We start from the raw sequence: 19,216 nt of genomic DNA on the forward strand, positions 1-19,216 counted from the left end.
CATTTTTTTTTAAATGTACTATAACTATAACTATGTAGTATAACCAGTAGGAGAGCAGTGATGTGTGATCTGAATTTGGTGACAGTACAGTGCGTCACAGTGAAGCTATTGAATATGTTCAATAATATAAAATGTGCAGAAGGTTTGGGGATTTGCACTTTACAGACGGCCCCTTATTTGGACTTGTCTCTCATTCGTCTGGTTAGAGACAAATTAATATTATAAAGCTCGTTTTGATGAGAATTGGGTTGTAGCTCGTTGTCTAGGTTACTGTGATTGTAAATAGGTGTCGTTTGTGCTTTAACAGCGTTTAGCTCAAGATAGGGACGTTCGAATAGCCTATGTGAATATTGCCAGCTTCACTGAACTCCTTGAGTTAAGCACTGACCGCATCTTTATCTGAGTCCAAGTTCAAACACTATGAAACGCTCCATTAACGTACGGAGCTCTGAGACATTAAACAGGAAGTGTATGTCCGAGCTCAAAACAGGTTTTGCGTGGGAACGCAAATATCTTTGCGAGGGAACGCCAAAACTTTGCGTGGGAACGCAAATATCTTTGCGAGGGAACGCAAAACTTTTGTGTGGGAACGCAAATAACTTTGCGAGGGAACGCAAAGTTTCTCGGGGGAACGCAAAAGATTTGGAAAAAAATTTTTTCCCAACCTAAAAAATTTTCCACCACCACGTCCCTTTAGGGGCTCCGTACATTTTCATATATGAATGACTGGATTATTTGCCATTTTATCATACAATGTTTTAATTGCTTAAACATTTGTCTCTAGGTTTACAGTTTAGATTATGAAGAAATGCATGAAAACACAACGAATGAAAACATGAATCTTGAGAAGTTCAGACGGAGTAGCTGCAGTGATAAAGACTGTGAGTAGATTAATATCAGTCATTCATATCATCATATTTCATCAGTCAAACAAGGAATATTTCAGGGAATCTTCTGCACATCACTAGTGTTTGTGTTAATGTGTTGATGCAAATGCCATTGAATGTGTCCTTATTTGTAGATTTTACCAGTGGAAACTGGAAATGACTTATTACAGAATGAATGCTGATGTTGGTGATTAATGTTGTGGTGAACAATTTCATTCTGATAAGAACAATTCTGACTAATTCAAACCTGTCTTGATCTACTTTAATGGTGTATTAAGGCTTTAAAAGCTGACAAACATTTTACAACAATAACATGAGCTAATCTGAATCTATCAGTTCAGTCTCTGTATTATAATTATGATGATAACAGGTTGTTTTCTTCATTTACAGTCTCTGTTGATCCAGTCGGAGCTGTAAAGTTTCGTTCTGATGAATCAAATATGATCAAAAATGAGGTAAAGTCAAGTCAAGTTTATTTATATAGCGCTTTTCACAATACAGATTGTATCAAAGCAGCTTCACAGTATTAAATTAAAATAATACATCAATGTTTGTTTCTTGTGGAAAACGTCCACGTTTGGTAATGCTGATCGATAGTACTGTTGATTAATTAATTAAGTATCCCCAAATATCCCCAACTGAGCAAGACAAAGGCAACAGTGGCAAGGAACCGAAAAACTACATCAGGTGACCTAATGGTGTCCTAAAACTCCATCAAGTGACCTAATGGAGAAAAAAAAACCTTGGGAGAACCCAGGCTCAGTCGGGGGCCAGTTCTCCTCTGGCGTTTATGAACTAGAGGTCGGATTTAACTGTAAGATTAAAATATTTTATGAATGCCTGGCTGAAGAGATGCGTCTTTAATCTAGTTTTAAACTGGGAGAGCGAGTCTGAGCAACGAACAGTATCAGGAAGACTATTCCAGAGTTTTGGAGCTAAATATGAAAATGCTCTCCCTCCTTTGGTGGATCTGGATATCCTAGGTATGACCAAAAGCCTTGAATTTAGTGATCTTAAAGAGCGCGATGGATTATAGGGCAATAGAAGATCCGTTAAATAGACTGGAGCTAAGCCGTTTAGGGCTTTATAAGTCAGTAGCAATACCTTATAATTAATACGGAGCTTTATAGGTAACCAATGCAGTGATGATAAAATCGGTGTTATATGATCATATTTTCTTGATCTAGTAAGAACTCTAGCGGCGGCATTCTGGACTAACTGTAGCTTGTTTATTGAGGATGCAGGACAACCGGCTAATAAAGCATTACAGTAATCTAGTCTCGAGGTCATGAATGCATGAACTAACTTTTCTGCATCAGAAACTGATAGCATGTTACGTAGCTTAGCAATATTTCTAAGGTGAAAAAAGGCTGTTCTTGTAACATACGAAATATGATTTTCAAAAGACAGGTTGCAGTCTAGTATAACACCCAGGTCTTTTACTGTAGAGGATAAAGTAACAGGACATCCTACTATGTTAAAGTTGTAGTGAGCGAGGTTTTGTGTGCAGTTTTTTGAACCGATAAGTAGTACCTCTGTCTTGTCTGGATTTAATAAAAGAAAATTGCGCATCATCCAGTCTTTTATATCTTTAACACACTCTGTTAGTTTGGATAATTTTGCGTTTTCATCTGATGAAATATATAATTGAGTGTCATCAGCATAACAATGGAAACTAATTCCATGTTTCCTTATAATGTTTCCAAGTGGCAGCATATATATATTGAGAATAATAGCGGGCCTAACACAGATCCCTGCGTCACACGATAGGTATGATCTGAACCAGCTTAATGCTTGTCCTTGAACACCAGTATAATTTTGTTGTCGATCTAAGAGTATTGTGTGATCTATAGTATCGAACGCAGCACTAAGATCAAGTAAAACTAGTATTGAGATACAGCCTTGGTCAGAAGCTAAGAGTAAATCATTTGTGATTTTAACGAGCGCAGTTTCAGTGCTATGGTGCGGCCTGAACCCAGACTGAAACTTTTCATAGATGTCATTTTCTTGTAAGAAAGAGCCCAGTTGGGCGGATACAACTTTTTCTAGTATTTTAGACATAAAAGGAAGATTTGAAATGGGTCTATAATTTGCTAGGTTATTATGATCTAATTGTGGTTTCTTAATGAGAGGTTTTATAACTGCCAGTTTAAATGTTCTAGGAACATGACCTAAAGATAAAGACGAGTTAATAATATTGAGGAGAGGCTCTTCCACTACAGGTAACACTTCTTTCAGTAGTTAAGTTGGTATAGGATCTAATAAACATGTTGTTGTTTTAGAGGAAGTGATAAGTTTATTTAACTCTTTTTGTTCTATAGTTGTAAAGCACTGTAATTGTTCTTGCGGGGTGATAATTGAGGCTGAATTATAAGGCGCGATTGAGGATTGAACGTTTACAATTGTGGTTCTGATGTTTTCTATTTTCTCAGTGAAGAACTTCATGAAATCATTACTACTAAACTGTAACGGGATATTTTGTTCGGGTGACGTCTGTTTATTTGTTAGTCTAGCCACGGTGTTAAATAAGAACCTAGGATTGTTTTGGTTATTTTCTATTAGATTGCGGAGGTGCTCAGCCCTGGCTGCTTTTAGGGCCTTTTTATAACGTGATATACTGTCTTTCCACGCGATTCTAAAGACCTCTAGATTAGTGTGGTGTGGTGTGGTGCAATGGATAAGACACATGCCTTTGGTGTGAGAGACCCGGGTTCGAATCCACTGTGAGACACCAATGTGTCCCTGAGCAAGACACTTAACCCCTAGTTGCTCCAGAGGCGTGCGACCTCTGACATATATAGCAATTGTAAGTCGCTTTGGATAAAAGCGTCAGCTAAATGAATAAATGTAAATGTAAAAATGTAGTTTGTTTCCATTTACGCTCTAAATTACGGGTTTCTCTCTTTAGAACATGCGTAGTATTGTTGTACCATGGTGCTTTACTTTTCTCTCTGACCTTTTTTAGTCTAATGGGTGCAACAATATCCATTTTTCCAGAGAGAATAGTGCTCATAGTGCTAGTTAATTCCTCTAGTTCATCTGTTTGTTTGGGTTCACTGAGTAGCTGAGACAGCTCAGATAAGCAATTTGAAAAATGTTCTATGGTGGATGGAAGGATTGTTCTGCCTGATCGATAACGCGGCGCAGCATGATATATTACAGGAGTACGTAATATGCAAGTTACCATGTAATGGTCAGTGACATCATCACTTTGTGGAATGATATCTATATCGGTTGGATCGGTTCGATGTGATATAATTAAATCGAGTGTATGATTAAGACGATGAGTTGGTCCGGTGACGTTTTGCTTAACCCCAAAGGAGTTTAATAAATCTGTAAACGCAGCCCCTAACGCATCATTTTGATTATCTACGTGTATGTTAAAATCTCCAACAATTAATGCTTTATCGACATTGACTAATAAGTCTGAGAGAAAATCTGCAAACTCTTTTAGGAAATCAGCGTAAGGCCCAGGCGGTCTATATACAGTAGCCAAGGCTAGAGATAATAGGGATGTTTTTCTAACATCTAAGAGCGTAACATTTAGTACAAGTACTTCAAACGAAATAAACTTATAACCCGTTTTCTGAGTAACATTAAGAAAATCTCTATAGATTGTTGCAACACCGCCGCCACGACCAATCAGACGTGGCTCATGCTTATAGGAGTATCCAGGAGGAGTAGACTCATTTAGACCGAAATAACCATTTGGTTTAAGCCAGGTTTCAGTAAGGCAAAGTACATCGAAGCTATTATCTGTGACTATTTCATTTACAATAACTGCCTTAGGTGTGAGTGATCTAATGTTTAGAAGACTTAGCTTTAGAAATTGTTTTTGATTACTAATAGCAACATTTTCTGGTTTAATAACAATTAGATTTTTTCTAGATCCTGCAGTAGATTTATTATTTGATCTCACTAAACGAGGAATAGACACAGTTTCTATGCAATGTTCTACACTAGTATTTATATCAGTTAAATTGGTGCAGCAGAGACTATGATTTGGACTTTTGGTTACTAGTCAAAAGGTATTTAACATTTTTGAGATGTTATCCGACAGAAGATCCGCTCCGAATCTGCTTGGGTGTGAGCCATCGGCACGGAAAAGCCTAGGACGCTCCCAAAACAGATTCCAATTATTTACAAAGAGCAGTTTCTGCTCATTGCACCATGACATTAACCATTCATTTAGCGCGAATAATCTACTAAACTTTTCATGACCTAGTCGGTACGTGGGAAGCGGTCCTGACACAATGATCGTTATATCAGGCGATGTGCTGCGTACCGTATCGATCAGATTCCTGAAGTCTTTCTTCAGAACCTCCGTCTGGCGCAGCCTGATGTCTGCCCCTCCCGCGTGCAGGACCACAGTTCCGACGCGCTCGTTCAGAATCTCGGGAACATGAGCAGCGATTTCAGAAACACGAGCACCAGGAAAGCAGTGACTATGCACCTTACTTTTATTTAACATAGCGTGTACGTGACGAACGATGGAATCGCAGATGATCACAGCATCGCGTTCAGTTTCGCGAAGAGGGGAGAAGCGGTTTTGTGTGGATATCTCGAAAACCGGGAGGGTCGGAGAGGGTCTTGGTCTAGACCTGACTCGCGTCTTCCGCTGCGGAAATATCCAGGCTTCGTGGTGGCATGTTGGAGCCGGAGTGAACGAGACCATGGCTGATCGCGACCTCGACGTTCGGGACTGATGTTGAGGAACGCACGGAGTAGACGAGGTCGAAATCAGCGGGTTAGTAACGTTAATCTCTGATTTGTGTGCATCGGCGCGCGATGTTTCAAGAGCTAACCGCCGGTCTATCAGCTCGGATTTTCTCACTAAAAGGTCGTGGATCTGTTTCTCAACAGCTTCCAGCTCAGACTGTACCGCGTGCAGCTCAAATGTGTCCTCACCTGCACCAAAAGGTAAACTACTTACATCTGATATATTCACCATTTTAACAGATGGACAGTAAGTTAAATTAGCAACGACGCTACCAGTGATGCTATCAATATTAATACTAATTTATTGCTTAAGTCTTGGATATAATCCGTCTTTTTAGTGGTACGGGTGTGGAGTAGACGCACGATAGGCGAAAAAATGTTTGCTTGTAAATGAGTGCGGAGAAGACGCGTTCAGCCGTGATCCATGGACGTAACCTATAAGAGTATCCAGCGTTGGATCACTAGGCTTGAGACGCGTCTGCTCAACAGTCCGCGTTGTAACTATGAGGTGAGGAAAAGTAGAAAATGTTCGTTGTAAGTGAGTTTAAAGAGAAATCGAGAATTATAAATCAATCGATGGAGCTCCAAAGACAACAACGCGTTCAGACGCGACGCATGCGCATTCGAAACTTCGAATATTCATCATCCCCAACACCCGTCTCAACTCACTAATGTTTTGTGGCGAATCCATAGCTCTGATTGCCTTGACCCTCTCTGGGCTTGGAGCGATGCCTTGCCTGGTCACCACTTGGCCTAGAAAGTTCAGTTCTGGCTGGCTGAAAAAAATTCGGAAAGATCCTCCGCTATACCTTTAACTGATCCAAATATTCATAATCAATTATAACAAGTTATGATTGGTTATTCATATTTCATTGAGCGAACTCGTTACACAGTAAAAACTCCTTTCTCGTAGTTTGGCCAAGAGCAGCACGTTAGATTGTTAGCTTTAGCTTCTAGCAGCTAAATTCTATCATCGACGAAACGGCAACATCAGCTTCCAGAAGCCAAGAAGCTGCTAGCTGCCACAGTAAAGTATGTGAGTCCCCTTTCACTTTGGTTTTTATCTCGGGGCCCGAGGAAGTTGTAGCTAAGTACAAAACTGGTGTGTCTGACTGTTGTGGAAAAATAAAGATACCCGTTATCTTGTTAGTGCTAGCTAGCTAACTAACATTCGTTGGAGGTGCTAGTATTAGAGCAAACAGTAAGCTGGAGACTGTGTTGACTTGAGGGGCAGAGCAGCTAGCTGTAGTTAGCGATAGCTGCTACAGGTTAGCTGACTCAGTTCGCAGTATTGTAGCATCTTCAGTGTAGCGTTATTTGGAGTTCAGACCACAGGAATTCAAAAGGAATCCTCTACGCTACCCTCATTGTTTATGTAGCAGGAAGGGTTATTACCCCTCCTACTTGTCATGGTTTGGCCAATGGCCTGGCATCCGGTGCGTATAAGAGCATGGGTTACCGGTTCCTTAGTGTGCGTCACTATCCGGGGCCGTGACGTTACCCACGCACCCTGCTGCTTTTTGCTGGAGTGCCGTGTCAGGTGTTGCTCGTGTCCCAGAGTTTCATCTATCAATGAGAAAAATGATCAGTGATGACTGATGAGTTATCTGTTTATACAAGGGAAATGGTTGCATTATTATTAGTGGATAGAAGAAATAAGACCTGTGAAATCAGTTATTTGTTCAGATTCATGTTCATCATTGGCTAGTTTACAATACAGTCATTTAGAAAGTAGACCAGATAATTTAATGGAGATAATGCAAACAATATACAGAATTCAAATGATGGGGATTACAGTAGTATTTTTGTGGGTGCCTGCACATGTTGGTGTCCAAGGAAATGAAATTGCAGACAAAGAAGCAGTTAAAAACAATGACATTCATTTAATTGTTAATTTAAGTAAGAATGAAATTAAGAGTATTATCAAGAAGAGACTAAAGGAAAGGTGGCAAAAACAGTGGGATAAGGAGAAAAAAGGTCGGAGGTTCTATAGAATTCAAAGGAAAGTGGGAGAGATGAGAATTACAGGGAAAAACAGGAGAGAAGAAATAGTAATATCAAGGGTGAGATTTGCACTGTAAATGCAAACATGGTATTTAATTAAAAATAGTAAATTGACCTTAATCATTTTTTTTCAACCTGCTATTAACACTCACTTTTAGTAAGTTACTTGTACTTTGAGGTTGAAAAATCTTACCAGCTCAGTCTACTTGAGCTGGATTCATTTAGAAAAAGTAAGTTTATGACCTGTGGGCATGCGCAGATCAGTCCTCTCTACGCTAGACGTCGATATATGGCCACGCCAAGACTCGCCCTTCAATAGCTACTATTGGCTGAAGGTGAAAACCGTAATTTTAAGCCACCATTGTGGTGATTAGTGTTTGTTTTAGTTGGGCTCTTGAGCGTAATATCGTTAATTTAACATTTTGTTTGGCTACTGTACCTGAGCTATAACAGCCAGATGAACAAACAGTAAAGGTGATCTGATGGTGATGGTTGTGTTTTAACATAATCATTATTTCACTATCATTTGACCTGATTCACTGAACTCATATAGAGCCCAATTTCTGAGTTAGGTTTACTTTATTAAATATAGCAGCACTGTGGTACAGCATAATATTTATAGCCATTTCAATGAAATCCAAATAATAAAAAAAAAAAAAAAAAATCAATTTATTTTTTTAATGTAGGCACACACAGACATCAAGAATTAGTCTATAAGGGTGTACTCACACTAGGCACGGTTGCCATGAACCGGGCCCGAGTACGATTGTCCCCCCTCCCCACTCCCCCTCTGGCCTGCACTCACATAGGGTTTCAGCATTCGTGCCGGAGCACGCTTACGTCATTATGGTGCAACGGTTTCGGGATAAACAGGAAGAGCGGCACTCTCACTGAACACAATGAAGTCCATCACTCTGTTTACTTTGTGGATCATTTTGAGTCGTTTGGTCCACAGCCCTCTCACAGCCTGTTGTTAAACAGATCTATCGCCTTTGTGGCTCGAAAATTTTCACGTAATCGTGCTGCTCGTATGAGGAGGTTTGCAAGGTACCAGCTGAAGTGCAGCAAGGACTTTGCAGCTTTGATTACGGACTACAGTTCCCGACGTCACGCGCGTCCTGTTCAGTGCTCCAGCACGGTTAGCGCTCACACTGCATGCGAACCGCGCCCGAGTCCAACTGAACCGTGCTCTGGCCCACCTCTTCCAAGCGGGCCAGGGCCGGCTAATCGAGCCGCGCCCGGGCACGGTTCGGAGCACTCACACTAGTCAAACGAACCGCGCTTTGGTGGTCAAACGCACTCGGGCACGGTTCAAACTGGCTAGTGTGAGTACACCCTAAATCTCAACAATGGTGACAGACAGATCACCCCTGATCATAAGCTCATTATTTATTCATGCAGCAATGCATGATGGGAGCTATGAATGAGTTTTGATTGGTTGTACCCAGAATGCACTGCAACATGCTTTATAATTGTCACCATTGTTGAGATTCACAGGCTGATTCTTGATGTCAATGTGTCTAAAGACTAAATTAAACAAAAAATACATATATTTTTGTATAATGAAAACTTTTAAGGAATTATAAATATTATGCTGTACAAAGACAGTGCTATAATTAATAAAATAAATCTAACCTAACTCAGAAATTCATTTCTTTAATTTAAGTGAACTTGAAAAATGAGTGAGCAGAACTAAAAGTGTTAAGTTGTAGGTATTTAGTAATTCTAAGTAGGGTTAAATTTATATCAAGCAATCCACACAAAATGAAAAAACTAAGTTAACACTAATCATGGCTATTAAGTTACATGAACATAAAAAAACGTGCTAGTGGTACTACTTGATTTAGTACTGCACTTAAAATAAACAAGCTTTTCTAACTCACTAATCTTAAGCTTACTTTGCTTAATTTTTTTGAGGCAACGAGTTTGCATACTTTTTTTAAGTAAGGTCAACTAATTACATTTTACAGTGGGACACACAAGATTAAATAGTAGGCTACACTTTATAAAATGGGTAAACATGATACGGAAAGATGTGATTATTGTGGGCAAGAGGAAACAGTAGAACATGTTTTAATGCATTGTCAGAAATATGAGAATGAAAGAAGGTTGTTAATTCATAATTGAAAAAAAATAAAAATGCAATTTATACCAAAGTAGGCCCTATATTCTGCAAAATAACTCGAGAAATGAGTGTTATATTTTTATTCTTCAGTTTCTTGAGAAATCTAATTTGTGAGAGAGTATTAAAAAAATAATAATAAAAAAAAAAAAAAAAAAAAAGGGGGGGGGGGGAGGGGGGGGTCGTCTTGGTCCACACTCCATACCAGTTGGTGGCGGAAATACACCATTTTGTTGCCAATAAAAATTCAACAAGAAGAAGTATAAGAAGGCGTTGCCTGGGTGGGTGTTGCTCGTAAAAGATCGCTGAAGCTGCTTACACACTGTCGGTGCTGACTGCCGGTCTTTGTGCTTTCTGGAGAGTTGAATGTGGACATTTGAGACAGGTAAGGGAAATTTGTATGCGATGGTGTTTTGTAAATTAAGTTTCTATGTATTGCTTTGGCTGAGCGGGTAATCTGACTAATCTGTATGCTAAACGCAGTGTAAGATCTATCTGCGCTTTCTGCCAACGAGCTTTGTCGGAGACATCTGGCTCCATCCACCGCATAGTTTGGCTGGGGATAGTAATCCCGGGACAGCATGTTTTGTTGTGAGTATACTGCTCGAGCGTGAAGCCAAGGGAGAGGGAATCGCTGTGTAACACCTTTTTGTTTTGTGTTTAGGCACGCGTCCTGCATGAGAATGATCTGCCCGTTGCTTCATCATTAAGTGCTGTTTGCTCTGCTCCTCATCGGCTGCTGTTCTGTTTCAGGGCGTTTCTTTAACTAGGGGCACTTTTAGGCTTGTGAAGTTGAATAAAAAAAAAAACTTGTTCAAAAGTCACATAACACAGTCTCATAAATTTAAATAATTTGTCTAGTTTTAAGGTCTGTATGATAGATTACAAGAGATTAAATTGTTAATATTTAAAAAAAAATTCCGACCTGGAATGAACAAATGTCATTTCCACCACATCTCTACAGCTGTTATTTAAAAACGAAACGGAAAAAACTTAGAAGAATTGTCTAAGATCATTTTTGTAACTAGTTTTATCAGTTTTTCCACAGTGTACAATAATTATACGTTTGTCAATGAGATAAATTAACTGCCCTAAGGACCAAATGATGAACTTCACACTCTGAAATTTAATATTGGTTTGGGCAAGAGCTTATTAGAAAATAAATACCTTGAATTTTTATATTAAGTAGAGCATGATCTCTTAAATTGTGGATACATTTTTAATGTGTGATGAGAACTTTTTAAATGTTTTAAAAAAATGTGTGTGGTGATGGAAATTACAGGGTGGTGGAAATGACAATGAATTAATGAAGAGAAACAGTAATATTTAGAGAAATATTTATTTGAAAAACTCTTAAACTCATCACACTCAGTAAACTCAATTCACAAAGTCAATCTACTCTTGCAATCCATATCAATTGTACTTTGTAATCACAAATGTCATTTCCACCACAGAGGGCAGTGTGGTGGACATGACATTTCTGTAGTTTCTTGTGAAAAAATGGAAGATAGCTTCACTGATTAGCTTTGAATTAATACTTAGCATTTCATGTATGCAAAATACTCTTATTTAACTTAAAATTTTTAACTTTTTAAAAACACCCTTGAAGGTACAGCATTTTTGGAAATGACGTAGAATAAATATATTAACTGATCAAGCAATATTTACCTTGATTTTTCTTATTTTGTTCTTGATGAAAATTAAAATTTGACTCCATGTCCAACATGTGCTCTGATGTCTCTGAACATTTCCATAGAAACCACCAAAACAATCTTTCACTCAAACTTTTTATAGGGACATTACAGTGTTGTGGTGGAAATGACACCAATACTGTGCGACAGCTATATTTTGTATAAAAAGTAATATTGATGGTGGTCTCACATTAAATACTATAATGTATTTTAATTATTTTACTAGTGCTTAATTTAGGTATATTAATAGTTACCAGATAAGTCATACTTTTAAACTGTATTTTCATTGTTGAAGTTGTCTGGGTGTGCGACAGGGATAAAACAGTGATTTTGACACCTATCACGGTTTTAAAAGTTTTTAAAGAGGTTTTTTTGTTAGTTTGAAAAAGAAAGAGGACTTTGTCCAAAATTATATGTATTTTTTAAAAATATGACCAAAGTACATAAAAGTGCCCATAGTCTATTAGTAGAAGTCTAATGGACTTATGGTTATATAATTTTGTTCTTTTTGCATATCACTGCTTGATAATGTATTTTTTTCTTTTGTTTGTTGGCAGGGCCTGGGCACCCGGGGGCAGACGAGTGACCATTTAGGTGGTGACGTCCTCACTGTGTGTCGTGGTCTTCTCTGACATGAGTCGTTGAGTGTGTGCACTGTGAATAGAGTAATTTTCATAAGGGTGATATCTTGAGACTGCCCCTGTGGGTAAGCCCAGGTTCCTCTGCTGCCAACGATAGAAGTAAACAAATAGATGAGAGTGATTGCTGGTCAATGCTTTTTATAACCATTATGACTTTTAATAATTAATAAAATCTTTTTCAGTACCTATGTCTCTGATTCCAACAGTGATTAGAACCTGTGTGTGCCAGTGTTAAGAGGTTGTGTTAAATTCTTGGGGTGAAATTCCCCAGGTGGCGTAGTCGGAAATTATATCAATTTGAGTCAACCCACGCCCGCTCTGCTACATTTAGATACATTAAAACACGTCATGTCATATTGTCAACATGGTACTTATGAAGCAGAATAGTGGGTCATATGTCTAATGCTTTTTGAAAACTTGAGGCTTTCTTCTTAATAAAACGAGTCGGACATCACATTTTTGTATACATTTTTATCTTTATCATCTTTCAAAACATGACCTGTGCGAAAGAGAAAAAATGAATGCGTCTCTGTACCCAGCACTTCTGAAAATACACGGCATAGGCTATTATTAATATTTCCCCTTGAGCTAATTTGTTACACATTCATGTCCTTAATTGGCATGATAACTGAGGACAGGCGTGTGATTTTCAGTTGGAGAAGAGACTTCTGCGACCCGAGTGCTGCCGTCACCTCGCTTTTGTTCACCAAAATCTGTTTCAAAATCTAAATTCATGCTAGTCGGGATTTAAGTCCACATAAGCATATTCAACTCACAGATAGTCCAGTATATTGTGCAGATACTTTCAGTAGGAAACAGTTAACATTAGTGTTATTCATTCATTACATTCATAATGAATTAATGCTGATGGGAAATGAGGAAATGTGCAATCATACTGGATCTCTTGATGACAAGCTTTTGAAAATTGAGGAAAAAATCACTCACATCCACTCAATAGGGAAGAGTTTTCTAATGGAAGAATCCAAATCAATTATGATACTCAGTAGAAGTGCTTCAAGTTACATCCTTCATGACTTAAAGGTTAAAGAATGCACAAAAACTGTATTGTTGATCATTTTAGCTATTATATAATCATATTTCATCATATGTGAAATATATACATAACATCACTTTTGTGTTCACTATCAACATGTTAATGAAAGTGTCATTACTGTCATTATTCACCATAAGCTGAGATGCTGTTTGATTGTTCCTCATGTGTACTGTACTGTGGAAAAGTCTAGTGTTCACAATATTTGAACATGAATTAGCTTTTCATCAATATTTAATTTAACATTTGGAACGCATTTTTTGTAAATATTTAACAGAAATGCCCATTTCTCGTTTGGATACAGTTAGTATACTTTACATGTATCACTACATCACACACATTAGGGGAACATTATTAAAGCGCAGTGCAGAATCAAACTAACTCAACGTTTACTGACGGACTGATGCGGTGATTCACAAACATCAGTGTCTGGAATGAAACTGCAAATAAACATGTAGTGATTTTGTTTTCAGTAGTAAAAGTTGTTAAAATATTTTGTCTTTACTGATGTTTTTTGTCATGATTCTGCCTTTGTGTCCCAGATCTTCTCTTTTCTTGAGGCAGGATCATGAAAGACTCATGTTTTATGTGTAAGCACATGGCCATTTGTTTGGGATGTGTGCTTGCGTTGTCTTGTCACCTTACCCTGTCCTTCAACCTCATGACATTTTTATTTAGCCCTTACTGCTTAATCATAATTTGATAATTTTACAGTATGACAAAATCTGAGTATTATATCACTGTATTTCTGGCTATTCACATTTTCATTTCTATAACACTTGTGGCTTTAAATTGTTTTATATTGTGGAGTTTGGATGATTGTTGATGCGGTTGCATGTTCATTAACTGTAAATGATGTTTAATGCATCTGTGTTTGGTGTTTCTGGAGTTAATTCAGGCTATAAAAGAACGTGAGCAGCTCATAAACACCAGCATCTCCTGATGAGCAGCGTCTTCAGTCTTCCGTCTGATTCCCGGTAAGATCATGTCGTCTCGTGTGGGATTTATTGTGTCGTTGTGTTTCAGCCTTTAGTCAAACGTTAGCACATGTTGTTCAGCTTGTTGACTCTCTAGTGTGCTTGATTATGTGTAGAAGAAAATGTAGATGGAATTGGTTTGGAAGTTTTCTTTAAGGTCCTGTCGGAACCACTTTCTCTCGCGATCATTCATGGGTTTCTGATTCTACTGAAGATATGAATAAACACTGAGTGAACTTTAAAAATGAAAGCATCAGATATAAAGCGTTTTCAGATTCAGTCGTCGTAGTTGAGCCGAAACATTTGTGAAAGTTAGACTGGTTTTTCAAACTACCATTGTTAGTTAATTGAGTCTTTAAGGTAATTACAGTTTCACACGTTGGATCAAATAGTTTGTCTGTAATATCAGGCATTTCCTACATTATATCCAAAAGCTTTAAGATGTGTGTTTTTACAGTGTGTGCAGTGAATGAAGAGCAGTGGAAACTTGTGAAACATCTGTCATCTGTGTGTTGCTCCTCAAACTTCTGCTTTGACCTGCAGACGAAACACACACTCCTGTCAGTAACGTAAGTTCTTCAAGATTTACTCCTAGTTTAATAAACCATTGTACACTTGCAGCTGTGCTGGACTGAATATTCAGAACAACAGCATTCAGAATATTCTTGCTTCTGTGATATTGTTCAAATGGAGGATTTCCAAACTTTAATCTCACATTTCACGTATTTCAAGCTTTCTAACATTACACACATCTCCTCTAAAACAAACTGAGGAAACTTTATTTCAACAGTCACACAGAAAAGTTATGGCATGTTTTTAATAAATTAGTAAATAGTAAATGCATTTTTTAAAACTAATGACTGGTTTGTTATTTAGTGTTGCCTGTCAAGATTTCATGAAACAATGGCCAGCATCGACGGATCAAGTGGAGTAAATTATGAAGATGAATGGACCCATCAGATTGAAGAGATTGTCATGGAACATAACTGTTCAACAATAATATTTATCATGATCTTTTCAGGCACTGAGATTCTAGTCACGATCTTAACTCTGTTAGCGTTGTGTGGTCTTATCAAATCTAATCGCTCCACTCCAGTGTTTGTTTTTAATTTGATTCTTTCAGATCTCATTCAGATCATTTGTATATTAAAAATAATATTCACAGGGCAGGGGGGTGAAGTATATTTGCATAGTTTGATTGTGGGTCTGTATTTTATGGCATGTGTTGCTTTTGAACAATATCTTCAGGTTTCTCCTCCTATCTGGTACAGATCTCATTCACTAAAAGTCTGCTGTGGCGTTTCTGTGATCATCTGGCTTGTTCCTCTGATCTTAACAGTCATAGACTTTAGCGATCTGACCATGGCGATCATCTGTTTAATCCCCTACCCGATAATCATTCTGTGTTTTGTTGGCACTTGTCGCGGTCTTTCACGCGCAATATCGCTTACTCCTCTAAAGCGCAAAAAAATTCTGGGAAGTTTGTTCGTGGTGCTTCTGACTTACACTTTTCTCATCCTCCCCAGTCTAATCATGATCGTTATAGATGATATTTTAGGAGCTCACAACAGTGTAGGTGTTTTTTTTTGTCTCATGTTTCTGAAATCACTGGCTGACTGTGTATTGTACGTGTTCTTGAGGCCTGATGTTGGAGGGTTAATGAATTGCTGTTGTAGAACTGACACAGATCAGTGTTCGACACACAGCTGGGACGAACACTCTCGAGACAGTAGTGCAGAGTTTGCCTGCTGTTTTTCAATGCAAAAGCCCGCGTCTCATTCACAGACCGCCTGCTGTTCAGTTTAAACATCTGCACTCAATAAATGAAGTCAATAGCCGCGTTTCCATTACCCTTCAAATTGCAATTACGAATTGAAAATACGCCCAATGGAAACATGTCAACAAAACACTCCCATTTATCGCAAAAAATTTTCTCCGCTCGCATGAGGAGTTTTTTCAGGCAATTCGAAAAAGAAATATTTCTCAAAACTTCAATAACAGTTTTTGCGCATTTACAGGTCAGCTGACGTAGATGACGAGGTGTGTTTGGACTGAAGACGAGACTGAGCTCTTTATGAATTTCATATAAGACAAAATAATTACAGGAATATTGGTTCTAAACCTCAAACTGCCACGATCAAGACCTCGAAGCAGAACTGAGGAGAAACACCAGAAACTCCTCATATGAGCTGCTCACACGTATAATAAGGGCCGTTCCTTACCATTAATGCTTGGATAACACACACACATCTCCTGCGATTAATAATAATGGCCAGTGCAGTGGCCGGGATATAGTACATAATCCTACCAACGTCCATTGCCATGGTTTTTGGAGAGATTTTACTTATCGCGAGTGGAAAAATGAAGTTTTAGTCGAATGGCATCGGTTAATGAAAACGCCGTCATTTCGCAATAGTTTTTTGTCGGCATTTTTAAAAATCGCTAAAGTTTTGCTCAAATCTGTGATGGAAACGCACCTAATGTCATTCTCACTGCACACACCCTTCCTTTCTGTGATATTTAGGTTTATTAGAGATAACTCTTGACTCATAAAACTCAAAACTCATTTGCTCTGTTTGCGCTCCATTAAACACATACGGTAAACAGAGTTTTATTAAAGATGTATTGATGTGCCGTTGATGCTTCTGCTGACGATCTGTGTCATACGATGGAGAGGAGGGTTGTATAAAGCAGTTTATTCTCATTAATTCCCTCGCTAGACTGACAGATCAACAACATCAAGTAGTTTAATGTCATAGTCTTGCTTGTGTTCCTAATGCATGTACATTATACTCTTTTACCAAATAACTACTATTCACACTATTATTCACAGCTCTTGAATATTGTTATAACTTCTATTGTTCTCCTCATTTGTAAGTCTGCTAAATGATTAAATGTAAATGTATTAAAAAGATGGTTCACTCAGAAATGAAAATTGACAATGTACATATGCCCTCATGTCGATCAAAAGCTGGATAATTTCCTTTCTTCCTCTAGAACATAAAAGACAATATTTTTTGTCCATACATTAGAAGTCAGTAGACAGTTTTGAGTGAACTATCCCTAAAAAGACTTGTTTTAAAGTGCACAAAGTAGATTAGAAGAGTACTAAGTTTATACAAATATTAACCAGAGGTTGCATGGAAATCAGAAAAGGAGTTATTTGTAATATTGTTGTGTCTTTATCGAGTCAGAGACTGTCCTGTATTCAGGAAACAGGAACACGAGTATTTTGGTGTTGATAATGGGACCTTGAGCATTACTGACGGGACTGTGGAGGCACTGGCTATAGCTTATAGAGCTGATATACACTCTATTAGGACAGATGTGTTTGTAGAGGTTTATTTCAGCCACTGTTGTCAACACTGCTGTAGATTACTGTAGTCACCCAACGCCAATAAACTATTCATCGTTTTGAATATGTAAACTATTACAGTTGAAACTTCATTACCTTTTTGCAACAAAAATCAAACAAAAAAATCCATTAAACATGTTGCGCTTATAGAGGAGCGAGCACTGATATTTTCAGTTCCATTCCTTTTAATATTTTTATAAAATATGCATTATCCGTGTGTGAGTGGCTCAACTTTAAAACTTGCCTTCTCATCTTTGGACCCTGCATTAACATTTCTTATGAAACTTTTTTCAAAAATTGTCCAGTGTAACTGATGTATAGATTAATATATTGTCCTCGTTCTTTTTATCTATCATATTTTTCAGCTCATTGTTAACTCTTCTTACCTCATTTGTATTCTGATGACATTGAACATATTGTTAATAAATTTTGTATATTGTATGCAAAGTTGTATGTCATAAATGTCATCTCTGTATGTTCTGCACAAAAAAAAAAAAAAAAATACAATCACAGAAGGTAGACTAAGCAATGTTTATTGACAAGCAATGATTATTGTTGCGCACAGAGTGATTATAGAGTGACGGTGAAGGGAAGGGAGGACATCATTCCTCCTCTATAGTCTTGACTCCCAGAATGTTTCTATAGACCAATGATGGGATTTCAACCAGACCTGGAACATTCTTAGACTTGGTGTTCATCATATTGTCTCCTTCAGTGGAGGCTCTCCTGTCACGACCAACACTCTTTACCAGTCCAATACAATCCCATATTAGAATAAGGTGTGTGTGCTCTTTTACTGTCAGATGATGATCACACACATCTTAAAGATGACATGTCTTCCACAGGTAGGTTTAAGGGGTCTGTTAGTGTGTGTGTGTGTGTGTGGGATAACACTTTGACTATCCATTTGCACAGTTTTATTTACTCCTATCACACATGATCTTTCCCTCCTTGTCCTTAACGAAGTTTAGCCGATCGATATCCTCTGTCTAGTCTTTGCCAGTTTCTAGATCTTCTTCGGCCCGTTCTCCTCGATATCTCTATAAACTTGTTTGTACGCTTTGTCTTTTGCCTTAGATACTTATAATTTTGATATCTTGTTCAGGTTGTTATACTCCTCCCTATCCTGCTCATCCCTAGTTCTTTTCCACAGCTTGAATGCTTCCTTTTTGTTCTTCACCGCTACTGAACCTCTTCGTTCCTCCACCATGACTCTTTCTCCAGATACTGCTGCCCTCAGCTCTCTCCAAGTACCTCCTTTGCCATTTCCATTACCTCGGGATACGTGTCCTCCTATCTCAAATCGCCATTGGTCATCTTCTCCTCTAACATCTCCGATAACTTCGCTGTCAGTTCGCCGCCCTTCTCTGTCTCTATAGTTCGTTTTCTTTGTTCTTTTCCTTCTTTTCCTCTTCCTCTGCCGTACACATGTCCATGACTAGCAGTCGGTGTTGTGGAGCTATTGGCTCCCCAGGTTTCACTTTGCAGTTTTTGATGGTGCTCAGGTTTTCTCTTCTCACAGTCATAGTCACTCAAGGTTTGATTTGGTCTGCTCTTCTCCATGGGCGAAGGTGTTCACCAACGCAAGGTCTGTTGTTCTCATAAAGTCATTTCTCTGCCTTCTTGTCTTTCCTCCGTGCCATCTTACATACTCCTCTCTATCTGTGCCGACATGTCCGTTTAGGTCAGGATAAGTTCTTCGGTGTGTGGGATGTTGTTGGTTCCAGAATCTCTGTTTCTCTTTCTCCTCATAGGTAATATGTTATACG

General features: G+C 38.3%; 1 long non-coding RNA gene across 2 annotated transcripts; it reads left to right on the top strand.

Annotated features, from left to right (window-relative positions):
• The first annotated feature begins 10,010 nt into the window (after nucleotides 1–10,010).
• On the top strand, nucleotides 10,011–17,824 carry LOC309477193. 2 transcript variants are annotated; one of them, XR_014198570.1, is made up of 5 exons: nucleotides 10,011–10,117; nucleotides 10,216–10,323; nucleotides 10,397–14,092; nucleotides 14,550–14,661; nucleotides 14,969–17,824. It is a non-coding gene; the product is annotated as an uncharacterized lncRNA (long non-coding RNA). The 2 variants fall into 2 exon arrangements; XR_014198569.1 differs by having other exon boundaries at nucleotides 10,216–14,092.
• The last annotated feature ends 1,392 nt before the right edge of the window (nucleotides 17,825–19,216 follow it).

The sequence above is a fragment of the Leuciscus leuciscus genome (genome assembly GCF_965113295.1).
Source record: "Leuciscus leuciscus genome assembly, chromosome: 16".
NCBI classification, from domain to species: domain Eukaryota; kingdom Metazoa; phylum Chordata; class Actinopteri; order Cypriniformes; family Leuciscidae; genus Leuciscus; species Leuciscus leuciscus.